Here is a 15,614-nt window from a genome sequence, read left to right as displayed (position 1 = left end):
GCGCTCCCAGGGGACGAATTATGGGCTCTTGGTAGAGTTTTCTTTATCTCCGAATTTTGCTTACTGCTCACTCCTACATCAATGTAGCACACCATCCAAAGCAATAAACACACAAAATTCTGCGAGTCCCGGTGCGAAACTTCATAATATACTTAGCGTAAGAGATATTTGCTCTAGGTATTTCACTTAACTTTCTTCCTTCCTTTCTTTCTTTCTTTCTTTCTTTCTTTCTTTCTTTCTTTCTTTCTTTCTTTCTTTCTTTCTTTCTTTCTTTCTTTCCTTCCTTCTTTCCTTCTTTCTTTCTTTCTTTCTTCCTTTCTTCCTTTCTTTCTTTCTTCCTTTCTTTCTTACTTTCTTTCTTTCCCTTTTTTTTTTATCGGGGGTGGAGGGAGGAGGGCAAGGGAAGAGTGTGCGTTGTGACTGCAGAAGAGCCCTGGTATACGTTGTAGTCGGTCTCAGGGGCTGTCAAAGGCGCCTTAGGCCCACCTGCCTGAACGCACCTGCAATGCATTACTTGGTTATATTGAAAAAATACTTTGCGCACATGAAAGGCTAAAACACTGCATGGCTCTCGTATGCATGGCGCTGCATGGCTCTCGTCTCAAGCTTATGCTGGGCGGCCTTCGGGTCACATACTTCGAGTTCGCCATAGGCACGACGCCGTTCTATTAAGAATATTCGAGACGCCAAATGTTATCTCATCAAGGCAAGGTTCAAAACAGTGCACTCTGAAGTAAATATTAGCGTAGAAGTGAAATTAACGTGTCTGAGGAGGCCTATCTTAATTGCCTGACTTATCTACAGCGCTCTTTTAGCGAGCAACAACAGCCAATCCAAGTAAAGGGATGCGATTCGACGCTGACCAAACACTGCGTATCCGGTTTTCTGCATTTACTTTCATTGTCAAATGAAACGAGAGCAGAGAAAAAAAAAAAAAAATTTTAGTTGACGGAGGCTGTGCACTAGCGCACATTATTTTCATTTCCATGGCGCAGAGACAGTTTCGCAGAAGTGTTAAAGGACCCCGCGAGTGTTTCGTTTTCATCAGCTGAAATATCTGTGTTCTTGCGTTAGAATTTCACTTATTACGCACGTGTTTCATCCCACGCTAATCGTACCGATAGAAAAAGAATGAAAGGAATGTAACATAGCTGGGCTAGTTTCTAACCTTTGTGCACCCCAGCAAGCCTTTGCTATTTACTGGAATTGGTACTCTCTCCAGGCTCCAGAAAAACAGAAAAGATAAAAGACGCAGATCGCATACTCTTCCTAAAGGAGACCACCCGGTTATATCGCTTTCATAAAAGGAAACGCGGTAGTAGACGCAAGCATAGCTTTTTGAACGGGATGTCAAGATTTTCACGCATAAATCTAAAACAGAAAGCTCGATATAGGCAGTGCAATTATGCAAAAGTGGAGGATTGCGAACCATTCCACGTGACTCTGGGAGGAAGGGGAAAACTTTTACTGGCCGTCTTAATCTACACTCCTAGAATATCGATGGCGAGTACGACCACGGCTCGTTAGAGGTCCTTCTTGGGGTCTACAAACCAGGTACCACCGGTAGCAAGGATATTGGAACAGTAGGGTAACATGGGGATGAGAGCGCTGCATCGAAGGAATAGACAGTGTTCCATGTCGGATTAGGAGGAAGGGCATTAGGGCAGTACGGCTGCTGTATATGTTTTATCGATATAGCTTAGCCGGGTCAGGAATAAATGGAATCGAAGTTTTTATCTACGAGAGCTCCTCGATCGTGAGTAAGGGATATGGCCGACTAAGGCAGTTAGATGTGATCGCATGTGTGTATTGCGCAGCTTGATGGCCTTCTTGATGACCACCCCTTCGACCATCGTCGGTGGGATCACTGGTGTTACTGGTACCTCCTGCAAAATTTCGCAGGCGAGCTCATGTGCGAACTCATTACCAGTGCTCCATATGGCCAAGAATCCACTGAAGGGTTTCAAAGTGTGGTTGCAATTCAATGAGTGTCATCTGGGGCCGTGCGGAGCTCTGTCAGATGGTTTCTACGGTGGCAAGATCTGAAGGCCTCCTGAGTTCAAAGGAAGGGGAGAGGGAAAGAAAATATTGGATAGCATGGATAGTGTCGTGTGTTCTAGCTGGAGGCTGTCGGGGAGGTTTCGAGAATGAACCACTACTGAAACGGAGAGAACCGGCTGATGACGTTTGGTAGAGGACTGCTGCCGCAGACCCGTTGGCGTTTGCGTGAAAGCCATCAGTGTAGGTCACCGTTGCTGCGCCCAGTGGTGCACGGAGATTATTTCTATATGCCACCCGAGGACCCTTATAGATGGTCGGGTACATGCTCCGCGGAATCTGGGTGATGCGCAGGTCGGAAACATGAGGGAATGAGGAAGTCAGCATGGGAAGGCCGATGAGTTGAGTTTATGGGGGGTGTGGTCAACATTCACCTGCCTTGATGTGTAATAAAAAGTCGAGCTATCTGCCTATCTGTGTGTATTTAAAGAGCGTTGTTTAATGAAAGATACTGGTATCAGAAAGATGTCGCGAAGAGACTTGAGGAACTAGGTTTGGGGTAGCTTTGTAAAAAGTCTGTAGAGCTGAGCTAAGTTTATGGAGTTTCGTTAGTGTGAGCGATATATAAGGAAGGTAGTAAGAAACTAAAATAGATTGAGTCGTGTTGTACGCATCAGGTGTGTACTGCTAATGAAGCTTCCTAGGATGTCGGAGTCGAAATACGAATTAAATATAGCGCCTGTGTGCAAGCCTCCGATCGAAATGCAGCGTGCAAAAATCACGTGCGGCGGCAAGAGCGACGAAAGAGCGGCGTTGTTGCCCACAAGGGAAGCGAAAATGAGGCGGGCAGAGAGGCGTAAATGATACTAGGCGTGGAAGGCGAGTCGTTCCAACCCGTCAGGATTCGAAAAAGACGATAAACATTGCTTTGTCGCAGAATGGCTGACAACTTTATTATTCTTTTGTCTCTCTTTTCTGCAGCCCGCCCACCCTCCTCCTTCGCACTCTCTCCCTCTTTTCAGAAGCGCACGGTTTCGATTCTCTAGACCACTTCACTAACTCCGCACAGCGGGCCACTAAAACGAAAAAGTTCCCGCTATTTACTTCTTGTTATTTTCTTTTCAGTGCTGGGCAGCTCTCCTGCAAGCTTATGGTTCTCTGAGAATAAGTAATCGCAGGCATAGCCCGAAGGCCAGCGCGATCAGCTTTCGCCCGTCCAGCCCTTTGTCCCTGCGGGTTTAAGTTCTTTTTTCTGGTCACGTTGCCAGTGGGTACACTCTCGACACCGGTCGATACCGAGCGTCAACAAAGATGTCGAGCGTGTCGCGCGCGACAGATGCGTTGCTTGGTTCGAGCCAGCGATTTGGTGTCCGGTGAGAGGCGACGTTCGTGTTCGGAGCCTTCCTGTTTGTTCTGCGGAAAGCGGCGCGAAATAACATTGAACGCGAAATAAGGAAGAACCCAATTACACATAGAGCAGCTAGCGCCGATGAGGGAAAAATGCTTTTTTTTCTTTTTCGTGAGACTTAAACAGGAGCGTTCAATGAATCCTTGCTTTTCGCAAAAAGGGGTTAAAAAGGGTTTATTGCATCCGTTATCCTAAACTTCATTCTGTTTTACGAATGCGAAATACGCGTATACAGGCCACATTACGAGCGTTCATCTCTTTTAAAGCGGAGCGTTCAGATTTTGTTCCTCTAGTCATTTTGGATATGACTGTTCCTAAGAATATTGTTTTCCTTCGTTCATTCCAGGAAACCCACTTTTTTATTTACGATTGTATTCGTTTTGACCAGCTGAGTGAGACCAATCAACGGGACAAGAGAAAGAATAAGAGGAAAGGCAGTTACACCAAGGCTGTTCATAAATGCGATAACAATTGAGCTGATCGCTCTGAAAACAATTTACGGCAGCGCTATGCATTATTTGTACCCTGTTACACATTTCGCCCGCCTTCTCACCATTCTCACACCATTCACGAGAATGATCTTTCCTCAGCTTGATGCCATCACAGGACAATGCAATTCTACAAATTCGTCTATTAAAACCATTTTTCTGTATTCCCAAGCGTCATTAACTTAATTTTTTATTATTTTTCATCCTTTTCCTTCTTAAAGTTCCAGCGGTCATTTCGAAAGCAAGTTAATGGTAATGCAAATAAATATCTTCATCCCAGCACCTACTTCGTGGCACTTTTGTGACACCGCCTATTGAAATCGTACACCGGGGCATTGAAGACACCTACGCTGGCTGCGGAACGCTGTCGGTTATGTTTCCCTTTTCTTCAAGAGGGCGCAAAAGAAAAAAGAATGCAGGATAAACGTAGGTCACTGAACAGCTCAGAGATTGTCTCCTCTGTCCGGAGCTGTTCGCTCATCGCGATCGGGTCTCTTTCGTGTGGTCTCCCATGCGTGAAAGCTGATGACTAACTCTTGTAGAGCCCCTGCTACCACGGGCCGTATTCAGTAAGCTGATCGTTTTAAAATGGCCATTTTGCGTCCGTATGGTCATCTGTCATTGGTCACTCAGACATATCCGCGGGTTTCAAGCGTCTGTTCAAAGCGACCCCAACCTTGGGTGGAAGACGACTGTACCTCACCATTGACTGGATATCGTAACCAATGGCCGCCAGTGGTGAGGACAGCTTATATACGGCCCCAGAAGTGTGACAATGCGCACATCGGCGCATTTTCATCAGCTACGTCGAAAATAAGGCGCAGAAAAGGGAATGGATGTGAAGGAAAAGGGAAGGGAATGATGTGTCTCCACCTGCCTCTTTGCCACCAGGTCCACTTGTGACACATCTAACATCTTCAGCCTCCCTCAGGCAGCGTACACGTGCTCTTATTCCCCCGTGTACCTACCCCCTTCCCCCCAACCTATCACGAGTGGAGGAGGTCTCTCTGAGGCGGCTGCGTGCCGGAGTGGCCCTTACGCCTGCAGTTCGCAACCAGTGGCAAAGTGACAATATTCCTGCGCCGCAAAAATGCCCTCACTGCGAAGCACCCGCTTCCGACACCAATGTCCACCACCTAATGTGGACATGTCAAGGAATTTCACTGGTGCGCGCTCGAGTTCTACAAGAGGCTGACCTGTCTGCAAACAATGACTCTACTTTGCAGGTGTGGATAACAAAAACATTTACGTCCGAAGCTTATGTGAGTTTTTACACGCGACCGGGCTTCATGCGTTTTTGTAACGTATTCTACCGTTCGTCACTAACACCACGTTTTATGCCGCGCGGCACACTCATCGTTACAAAGAAATAAATAAATAATAACGGAGTTCCGCTCGCTTGCTTGAATACGTTCTCAAATCTGTTTGGAACTGCGATTTGGTCGGCAGTAGGAAATCAATGAAATAAATAAAAAAAATGACGCCTAGCAGTGCTGTCAGCTGCGCAGTAACCGTCCAACGCGTGTGCCTATGTGTACCGGCGTGAGAAAGCAGATAGTACAAGTGACGCCACAGGAGAGGCGAAATCGCGCCGCGCGCCTGGAGCGGCGCCGTGGTTTCCGAACACGCATGACGCTCTTGTCATCGACGTTTTCGCAGCCGCAGCGCCGAGCGTTGCCGTCTGCCGTTTCGGTGGCACCTCACACTTTGTAATCTTTTTTCCAAAAACGCATTCCTAGAAACGGCTCTTTTTAGCCAATCAATAAGGCTCCTTTTTAGATGCATATTAGTGCAGGTATAATATATCTAGAATCTCACCTATACTTACACAAAGATTTGTCTCTCTATTTTCGTTGTTCAAGGTATCGGTCGTCTAAAGCACAACATGACGATACATTTTTCCTGTGCACTCTTTAGTTGAATGGCTGTTTTATCTATATTTTTCAATTTCAACCACTCCTAGCTGCCAGCCTTTCTTTTTCTACAGTAGTTACAAACCACCAAACTTTTGTGACGCAGCTGTATGAATTATTTGTTATTTTTTTGGTAGCTGCCAAATACAGTTATAAAAAAATGGCAGCTTTATGATTAATATTCGTAATTAGCCAGTAGGTGTTGGCGAAACAAGAGGGTACGATGGAGACTAGGGCTACATTACGGGGGCAAACACTCCAACGCATCGAGCCCTTCAATCGCTAGTTCTCAAAATCGCTCGTTTCTTTTGTAAGCAGTCGTGTAGAAATTCATTAACTAGCAATTATGTAAGGCAGTCTTAAAATTAATTCTCCAAGACAGAGAACTTCTTTATCCGCCAAGCTCATTAACAGGGGCAGCCGGCAGGGGCAAACGAACTCATTAAATTCGAGTTAGCGGTGCTACGCGGCCTAGCGAAGTCGATCGCAGTAGCTTCCTTCTTACCGTTTTTGCGACGGCTTTATTGTTCAGCTGTCTCTTCTTAACCAAATCGCGCCGGCTCCTAGGACATGAAAGAGAACGAAGGTTAAGCCCCACCTCCGGGATCTCATCGGCTTTGAGTCCTGCGGAAATTGAGCACCGACGGCACCGCCGGCTGCAGTCCTACCTTTGGGATTAGAAATGGCGTCAGAAGGTACGTAAGCCTAGGCGATTTGTGCTGATGTTCAAGAAGCTAGGTGGAGGCGAGATTGTGGAACGTTAAGCTCTCCGCTGTCAGCCTGTGCAAAATAAAACAGAAAAGCTGCCTTAGCTTTGTAGCTATTTAGGGGGTGCAGTCGGCCGCAGCAGTGCCAAGTCATGATGAAAGCAAGCTGTTGCTGACAGCTGCTCATCGGCTATGGGCTGCATTTAAATGATTTCCGACTCGAAGTTAAATTCGTATACCGCGGTCATATTCGAGCAACGAAACTTCGATGAATTTTATAAATGCAGCATTCTTACTGGCCAAGCCTTAAATGTTCCAACCAATTTGCAGGACACCGTTTCTCAGTATGTCTCGTAAATCAGCGGGTAGAGAGTTTATCCTTTTCCGAGTCACTTATGTACGCCATTCAAAAAACAAGCTGCGAAAAGTGTACAAATGGCAAAACTAAACACCGACGCATAGACACAAAGCTCTGTTGTAGTGATCCACACGGCTATCTATGAAGAACCAATGAACAAAGCTTCGCTTCATAGGGTAGCATACGCTTATGCTCATTTTAATAGGCCCGTGTACTGTGCGATGTCAGTGCACGTTAAAGAACCCCAGGTGGTCGAAATTTCCGGAGCCCTCCACTACGGCGTCTCTCATAGCCTTAGTCGCTTTGGGGCGTTGAACTCCATAAACCAAATCAAACCAATTTTCCGCGCTTTAAACTTACAGAAACATCTAGAAAGAAATAGCGTTGCCAGCGTATTACCCAGTAAAGAGGTGAATGGAAAATTGCAGCATACAATAAAAGCTTCCAGCCGTGGGATATATCCTCAGTGGGATGTTTTCTGCGCGGCGTTTTTGTTTTGTTTTTTTTTCTCCCGCGATTTGCGGAAACAACTATTTTTCCTCGCTTTTTATTGTTTAACTCAGCTACGCTGTGAAATTCCCGTCTACTTGCGGCCTCCAGAAAGCGCGATGAGTCGACTATTGCGCAATTCAGCACATTTGGCTGGTTTTCTTTACTTCTTTTCGTCGTCACATTTATCTCTCGGGAGGCGTAAGCTGTCCCATATATTTTCGCGCACCCATCCATCAACGCGTGCGACGTAAACCTTGGAGCCATTGCACTTTCTTCTGTCTCGGTGAGGCTCTTGAAGGGGATATTGGCAAGCCCTCTTAAAGCCCAGATAACACAAGAAACTGTCGCGCCAGCTATGAAGCGAAAAACGCCTTATTGAGCCAATAAAACGAGACATTTAGCCGTAGCTTTGTTTCCTGTTCGTACATTCCCCGCACGAGTTTCAGAAAATCGAAGCAATGGAGGTACAGGACGTGAAAAAAAAAAAAAGGCTCACCAACACTTTAAGCACTTTGCTTCACAAAAAAGAAAGTAACATACGCTCTCTTTCCCTCGAACACTGCTTTGCGCTCTGAAACAAGGCTGCAGCCTTTTTTTCTCGCCGAAATGGCTCAGCGGCTATGGCGTCCGGCTGCTCGGCTCACTCACGACGGGTGAATTCCAAACCATGGCGGCCGTAATGCGATGGAGGTGAAACATAAATCATTTCCGTATGCTATATTGATGTTGGTGCGTGTTATGGAATCTCAAGTGGTGAAAATTAATCGGGAAGCCTTCACTACTGCGTCTTTTTTAGCTTTCTCGCCGCTTCGGGACGTTAAAGTAATACCATTCTAAATAATAGCATACCACGTAGTCCAGTACCATACCGTGCTGTACGTTACCATATCATACGTTACCGCAACAAACGGTACCGCACTTTACCGTGCAATACCATACCATACCATTCTGTACCGTACTATATCATAGTATACTATAGGATACCACATCACAGCAATCACACCACACCGTACCATGCAATACAGCATCCCACCACACCACACCAAACCACACCATACTACACCATGCCGGCACCATGTGATATCATACCATACCACACCTTGCATGCAATGAAAACACCCCACCACACCATACTAAACAAGACCGCACCATACCATACAATATTGTATTCATTTCGCTTAAGGCAGTCCAAATTCATGTGAGGATGAATAAACGCTATGACTATGCCGTTTTTCGTGGAAGGATGGTGATAAAAAGCCGCGCTCAAAATTGCTAAGTTTTAACTTCAGAGCTGTCCTCGAACCTTAATATAAGCTAAAGCTCGAAAAATAATAATGTTTTGCAATAGACAACACCAATCTGTCCACTCTTGGAGCCATTCGCAACGCATTTTCTCCCTGCAGTGTCACTTGGACCGCTTCCTGTAATTTTCGAAGCAAGTCCACTCGTCTATTCGCACTGGGGCCTAGCCACGCGAAAGTTACTAAGTGGCGTTGACGAGAAACGAAAAATATAACAAACACAGTCACCACCACAAATGAAAAAAAAAGTAGAAAAGATAATGTAATAAAGAGAGACACAAATCCAAAAACGTCACATTTATCAGGAAAAAAAAGTTATTAAAAAACAGTGCGGCTTTGTTTCGCCAGAACTAGCATCGTCCATCAAGCCTGATTTCCCATTGTTTTCTCGTCGCCTTTCGTCAAAAGCGTGTCCTCGATTTATTCCCTCGGCGAACGGGCCCAACGCCGCCGAAGCGACCCAGGGGACTGCCTGGCCGCGGCAGAAGATTGACGTAAACAGCACTCGCAGCTTCCGACGTCCCGTGCGGATCGATACCGTCACTTCCTCGCTGCTGTCCCAGCCTGGTGGGGACGCCGTCGCATTCGTCTTGCAGCTCCTGTTCCCAGTCTCCGCTTCCGCCAGCTTGACCGGTGGCCTGGCGAAGGAGGCTTCCAAACACGAGCACGTTTGCCGTGCGTCTACCCGCACTCTCTCCCGGCAGAACTTTTTGCAGCGGGGCGGTATACACGACAGACTTGCAAAACAGAGTGAAGATAAAGGTTGGGAGTCTCTGTGTATTGTTCACTCGCAAGAGGGGAGAGAATCTTTCTCTGTTATCCCAGTCTGGGTTGGTTAGGAAAACAGTCGGCTGTCGCTCTTTTTTGGAAGATGTCCTGGACGTCCTGGGATAATGTGGCCACTGGATTTCCTCGACAGCTTCGCAAGAAGAGAGGACGGAAGAAAAAGAGGAAGTAGGGCCACTTTTTCTGGTGCCAGGTCTTCGAGATCAGGAAAAGAAAACGACTCCTTTTTTTTTTTTTGCATGCGGACGGGAACAAGAGTGGAGCATTCGCTTTCTGATCGAGCATTGGTGCCCTATTTGTGGTCCCCGGCCTCGTCTTTAGCAGGCATGTGGCGGTAATAAGTATAGAAATGGCGCATAACTTATGGGTAAATGATAGACATGAACGCCTGACACGTGCCGATGTCTTGCATTAGACCGCAACGATCGTAAGCCTCGACGGACAGCGCGCGAAAGTAGCCTGTAATTCCTGGGAGGGCCGGGAATAAATGAATAACGAACTCTGCTTGCAGCACAAGCTACTACGGTGTGAAAGATGGAATTTCCGCAACCCCGCACTCAACAGCGCCGAGTCTTCATGCATATGAAACACTGATGAACCATATTGGCCTCGCACAGTCGAGAAAAAGTTAGAGTTTTTCTGGTAGGTACAATCACAAATACTTTTAGGCCGCGGTCACAACGAGCACATGGAATAAAAGAAGCCATTACATGTCCCTTAGAGTTAGTATTTTTTGGAAGTAGCAACTTCGTGGCCACTCCAACATTTAAAAAAAAAATTGGTGTAGCCTTGAATTGTATTTTCATTCGCCGACAGACTGAAATCACTCCGTCAGCCCAAGGTACGAATAAATATTCTTGCAGGACTGCTGCCATAGCGATGTCCACCTTAATGGGACGCTGCGAAAATATTAATATCTATGGTCAAGCTACGTACCATCTAGTTTTATCGCGAAAACATTCTTCCGATGAGTAAACCACGAGCACGATCTTGTGATGTTTGTGGGTTCGCGATGTTTTCTGGTTTGCGTCAAGCGAAACACATAAATAAAACGAAATTAAATATTCGCGACTGGGATTTCAACACGCCGCGGTGCGAAGAGATCAGCTTCGCTGGCCACTGCGCCAGAGCACTAGGCTTAAGACGTAGCCGATCACGCCTCGTGTTGGACTGCAACACACACTCCCGCTTTGCCATTGCAGCCTGCTGTTTTCACCAACTATTACTACTATCAAACTAATATTCACGGCTTGAGCTATGTGCCGATAGTGACAGAGACATGTGCGCTGCATGCGTCGGCGTGGACAACGCTCTGGAAGAAACACGGCACTAGAGCAATAATCGTTGGCGTTGACAACAATGCTGCTAAAACGCCACGCTGGAGCGTAGGCCACCGGCGTACATTGGCTAAATTGGCATTGACGACGAAAAACTTGAATAGGCGCATAACTGGCCCCTTGGATCAGTGGGCACTTCAATCGCGCTCTCAGGTACGTGGCGATGGTGTCCACCTGGAAATAACTGTAGTTTCGCACAATATGTCGTGCTGATAAATGCTAAAGCTCCACCACTTTTCCGAAGAAAATACATCGACCTGGTATTCTGCTGTTTCCCTAAACTCAATAGTGCACGCTGAGGTCTCTTAACGCACTGACTCGTGTTGCTATCTAGAGCTGTTTTCACCGGAGACTACGATCAGCACACGCGCATTTGTATGTGCGGCCCTTTTGGCTCGCGAGAAGGCTAGGTGCCTGTAGGGGCTTCAAGGGGTACTCATTTATTTACTAATTTCTTCAATCATACATAATATAGCCCACTGCGCACTATGGCAGGAGTGGGTTAAAGAAAAACACAACAGATATATCATGGTATAACATGCAACCATATGCACATATGAAAGCTCGCAAAAAATGCAATTAACCAGGGAATAAAGATAAATAAAACAAAGAGGTTTGCAATGGACCACAAGGCACGGATGTGCTGGATTATGCAGCTTCGGTAGAGGATGCAAAAACTTCGGATGGACATGAGCAAATGCACAAAGGTAATGCATTCCAGCCAGTGATGGAGCGGGAGAAGAAGCTGAGTTTGAACACCTTAGTGCATACGTAGTAGGTTATCAAGTTTAGGTCCTGATGCGTTTTCGTTGATATTTGTAGCGCAAAGCTAACATTAATTTTATTTGGGAGCCTAACCGAAGAATTGAAGACGCAATAACTATAATTATTCAGTGCCGTAAAGTGAAGAAAGGGGTATTACGTTCCAGGAAGAAAGTGCAGAAGAGGGTGAAAAGTCGCGATCATAACGATCACATTTGGACTTCGCAGAGCTTTCCTCGATAGTATCTAACTTTTAATCTCTAACTGCTTATACGGGATTAAACCAAACGCATGCTCAAAAACTGGTCGGATTAAACATTTATAGATTAGTAACTTTGTCATTTCAAGAATTGGTTAGCGTTCGCAGTAAGTACTCCAATTTTTTTTAGTGCTTTGCTATAGGTGTAATCGATGTGTTGTGACCACGGCACCTTATGCGTAAAAATGAAACCAAAATACTTATGCTCAGGAACGTAATCTATGGCATGGCCATTGAAAGATTAACTAAACGGGAATGGGGAAGGTTTGTTACAGAATAGCATCAGGACGACTTTATCAAAATTAATGTTCATTTGCAATCTGTGCCACCTGCTGTAAAACCTAGCATGATTCTTGGAGGCGATAATGATCATTGAAACTGTTAATCACTTGAAACAACACAGATTCATTTACGTATGACGGTAGTGGTCCTGGAATATTGTTCATAGTTGCGAGATTGCTGCCGCCGTTTGAGATGAGAGCCAAACATGTTTAGTGTTTACGATGAGCATGGTAAAGATCCTACGAGTACCTTACAGCCACTAGAAGTAAACTCAGTATGGGACTGCTAAAACTAAGAAACGGTTAGCGGCATAACCATAAGTTTGCTTAGTCTAATCTTGTTTGCGTGCTGACTCTAAACATAAGTACAGCGGCCACAGAGCATTGTGCCCAAGCTAATGCTAAGTTCGCTCTTTACAATACATGCCAACACAACAACAGCTAAACTCTGGCTTTGACCATGTTACAATAAAAAATTCGTCCGTTCTTGCAATGGCGCTCCATGCATACAAGTATCATCCACCAGCCGCTCTCATATACCACTGTAAATTACAGTAACTGGTAGAACGGGTACATTCAGCAAATCTTCGGCGGGTGCCGCCACTTGTAGCCTTATCCGATAGTTGCAAACGACCTACATAATACCGCTCGGCGATATGCGCAGTTTAGCGACTGCACTTAGCTTAATTCTCCTTGCAGGAATGTTGCATTCGCGTAGACTCTGAGGCCGAGTAAAAAAAAAAACAAGATTGGGCTCACTAAGATGTGTTCTTCGTCTTCCATAATCAAGCAGTGGTCGTCATGGCAACACACGACCACAGGGGCTTCACGCAAACGACCTCGAGTCAGCAGCCGCCTCCACTTGACGGTCGCAAGCTCTAACGACGCTTGAGGTAATGCACCCTCTGCGAATTACCCTGTGCGGGCACGGCGCCAAGGAATGCCTGCCGCTACTGCTATTTCTATCAGCGCGGCCAACACTGTGCACTTTTGTAAAGTCAGTTGCTCGGAAGCGCTTTTCGCAGATGGTCCTGCGTCAAACCATCGGACATTTCACATCACTGATTTCGCGCATTTGCGCTGGCTGGATGGTCGTCAAGGGTAACGGACTGAATACTGTGAGAAGGCAAGCGTAACACGCCGCCGGAAAACGTTATGTGGGCGGATGAGATAACGAAGTTTGAGGCATACGGTGGCTGCAGCTGGCACAGTATAGGGCTATGTAGAGAGGAAGCTGCGTCTGTAGAAAGGCACGATAATGGCTTGGAAAAACCTGACGTTCACTAATTACTTAGAGCCTTCAAATTGGTCGACAGAGCCTCGAAAGCAACCGAACAGCCATTTAAATGCAAAAATATTTCCTTGTGTACTCCTGTTGAATCATGAACCAACTAGCCCAAACTAGAGTTCTTCTTGTGTACTCAAGTTTCCACATTTAAGACCCCGGCTTTAATGAGCACCCAAATCGCTAGCGCGCTTCAAGCTCCCTCTGCTGTCCACCCCTTTGACTTTTCCTTTATTACCCTTGTCCCAGCGCACACAAGGACGTGTCCACGACAGACCGAGCAGGCATATCCAGCCGACATTTTAATCTTCACGAAAAACATGTATAATGCAGATGGTACACCAGGAAAAGCATATCGAAACGTATTTTAAGAAAAAAAAATTTTCCCTTACCACAATAAACACAAATCCGATTTGGAGCAGAGCCGATTTTTCGGTTCTTCTAACCATTCGACCATTACAATAAATGATCCTTTCTAGCTAGCAATCCAAGTATTTTTCCCTTGACATTTCCTGTAGTCTTAAACAAGACAATGCATTTAGTTTCGTTTTAAAGGATCTTTATTTTGTAGTGAAAAATATCACTCTGCACATTCTGAAGAATTCTTTAGATAATCAGCCTTATTTCTCTACGGCTAAACCACCCAGAAGGCTTATGTTTTCATGCATGATCGGACGTTAGGCTAGTAATGCTGGTGCTTATTTTTCTTAAGAAGAATGGCCTGAGGGGCGAGTTGGTGCCTATTGAAATGAACGGCGGCGCAACAAGGACACTAACAAGAAGACACTAACTTTCTTGTTAGTGTCCTTATTGCGCCGCCGTTCATTTAATTATTTTTCTTAATTCATGAATTACTGTTCATAACGCAAAACGCCCTTAGTTACGCATACATTACCCCAAATGTCCAACTTTGAAAATTATTTATAAAAAAAGCCATCTGAGCTTTTCCTGCAACTTTCAGAAATAGAGCCCCACAACTTCCCTGACATGTGCCACAAACACCTGTTGAAGTACTTTTGTTGTATTCAGGTTACACACACGGCAGAATCTGACGATGTTAGCAGAATTTAAGTCACTACTAATACTGCAGGCACGAAACTTGCATTACCAAAGCATACTTTCCGTCTGGTCTCTAAGAAACGAAAATGCATACAATCTCTTTGCGAGTGTAGGGCTTCGGTAAACTTTTACGACAGATAATGCTTAACGCTCGTTCGCTCATTTCGAAAGGGCTTTGCCTGTTACTGTTAAAAGGGCTGCGCTAATTTTTTTGTGCGTGTAAGCGCAACGCTCGCTTTTTAAAAAAACAAAGGCGTAAACCGAGACCCTGAAGTCTTAGCTAGACCATAGGGAATTATGTTCATGACGCTGTGAGAAGATTAAGCCCTTTGTCATTTGACCAACGAAGCGTGAGGAGCGGATCTGGCGGCACGAAGCGGAGAGCACAGGAGAACTTCGCCTACGAAAGCAGAAAGAAGTAGGTGGAGACGCCTCTCCTTGTTTTCGTAGGACTTCCAAACTTAAACGGCATTTATTGGCCTCACTTCGTTCCACGGCTCGGAAATATACAGTCAAAGCGCGCCTGCTGCGCAGATTATTGAAGGTGACATCAGGAAAATTGATTCATCGGCGCCCAAAACCTGCAGAATATTTTGCAGAATACACGCGGCGCGTCTCAGCGAATACGCAGCAAGTGATTGTGAAAACAGCTGCTAACACTGCCCAACTGAGCAACAAGTTCACGTGTGTGAAATGACTTTTTCCTGCAACCAGACTCAGAAAAAAATGCGTGGAATGTGATCGGTGACTTGCTAGAATTCCACATCACTGGGGGACACTACGTAATCACGGCACGCACGAACTACCATCATGTCAACGTAAAAAATTGTAGAAATACTCAGCTCTAAACTCCCAAATTTCATACTATTTTGCTTCCTGAAAACTGTCCTTAAAAAGACAGTGCGGAGAAATTGAAGTTCCCTTGTATCGATTGAATACCAGCTCCTGAACACAAAAACACCCCTTTCTCTTTAAAATAAACAAAGCTCCTGTGAGGTAGAAAAGGGCAAGAATTAAAGTGCCTATATCGTCAACATCAATCTCGTGACTGCAAGCGTGATGATGAAATAGGAGAAAAGATACCATAGATATCTGAGGTTGTGAAACGTGCATGAAGGGTACACGTTTGATCGATATTTAAGTACATAAGTGTTGTTTTGAAACCATCAGCGCACTTTTC

Source organism: Amblyomma mixtum, chromosome 5 (genome assembly GCF_055824585.1).
Source record: "Amblyomma mixtum isolate Tamu chromosome 5, ASM5582458v1, whole genome shotgun sequence".
Lineage (NCBI taxonomy): Eukaryota > Metazoa > Arthropoda > Arachnida > Ixodida > Ixodidae > Amblyomma > Amblyomma mixtum.
The sequence above is the reverse complement of the archived record's forward strand: the minus strand, read 5'-3'. Positions refer to the sequence as shown.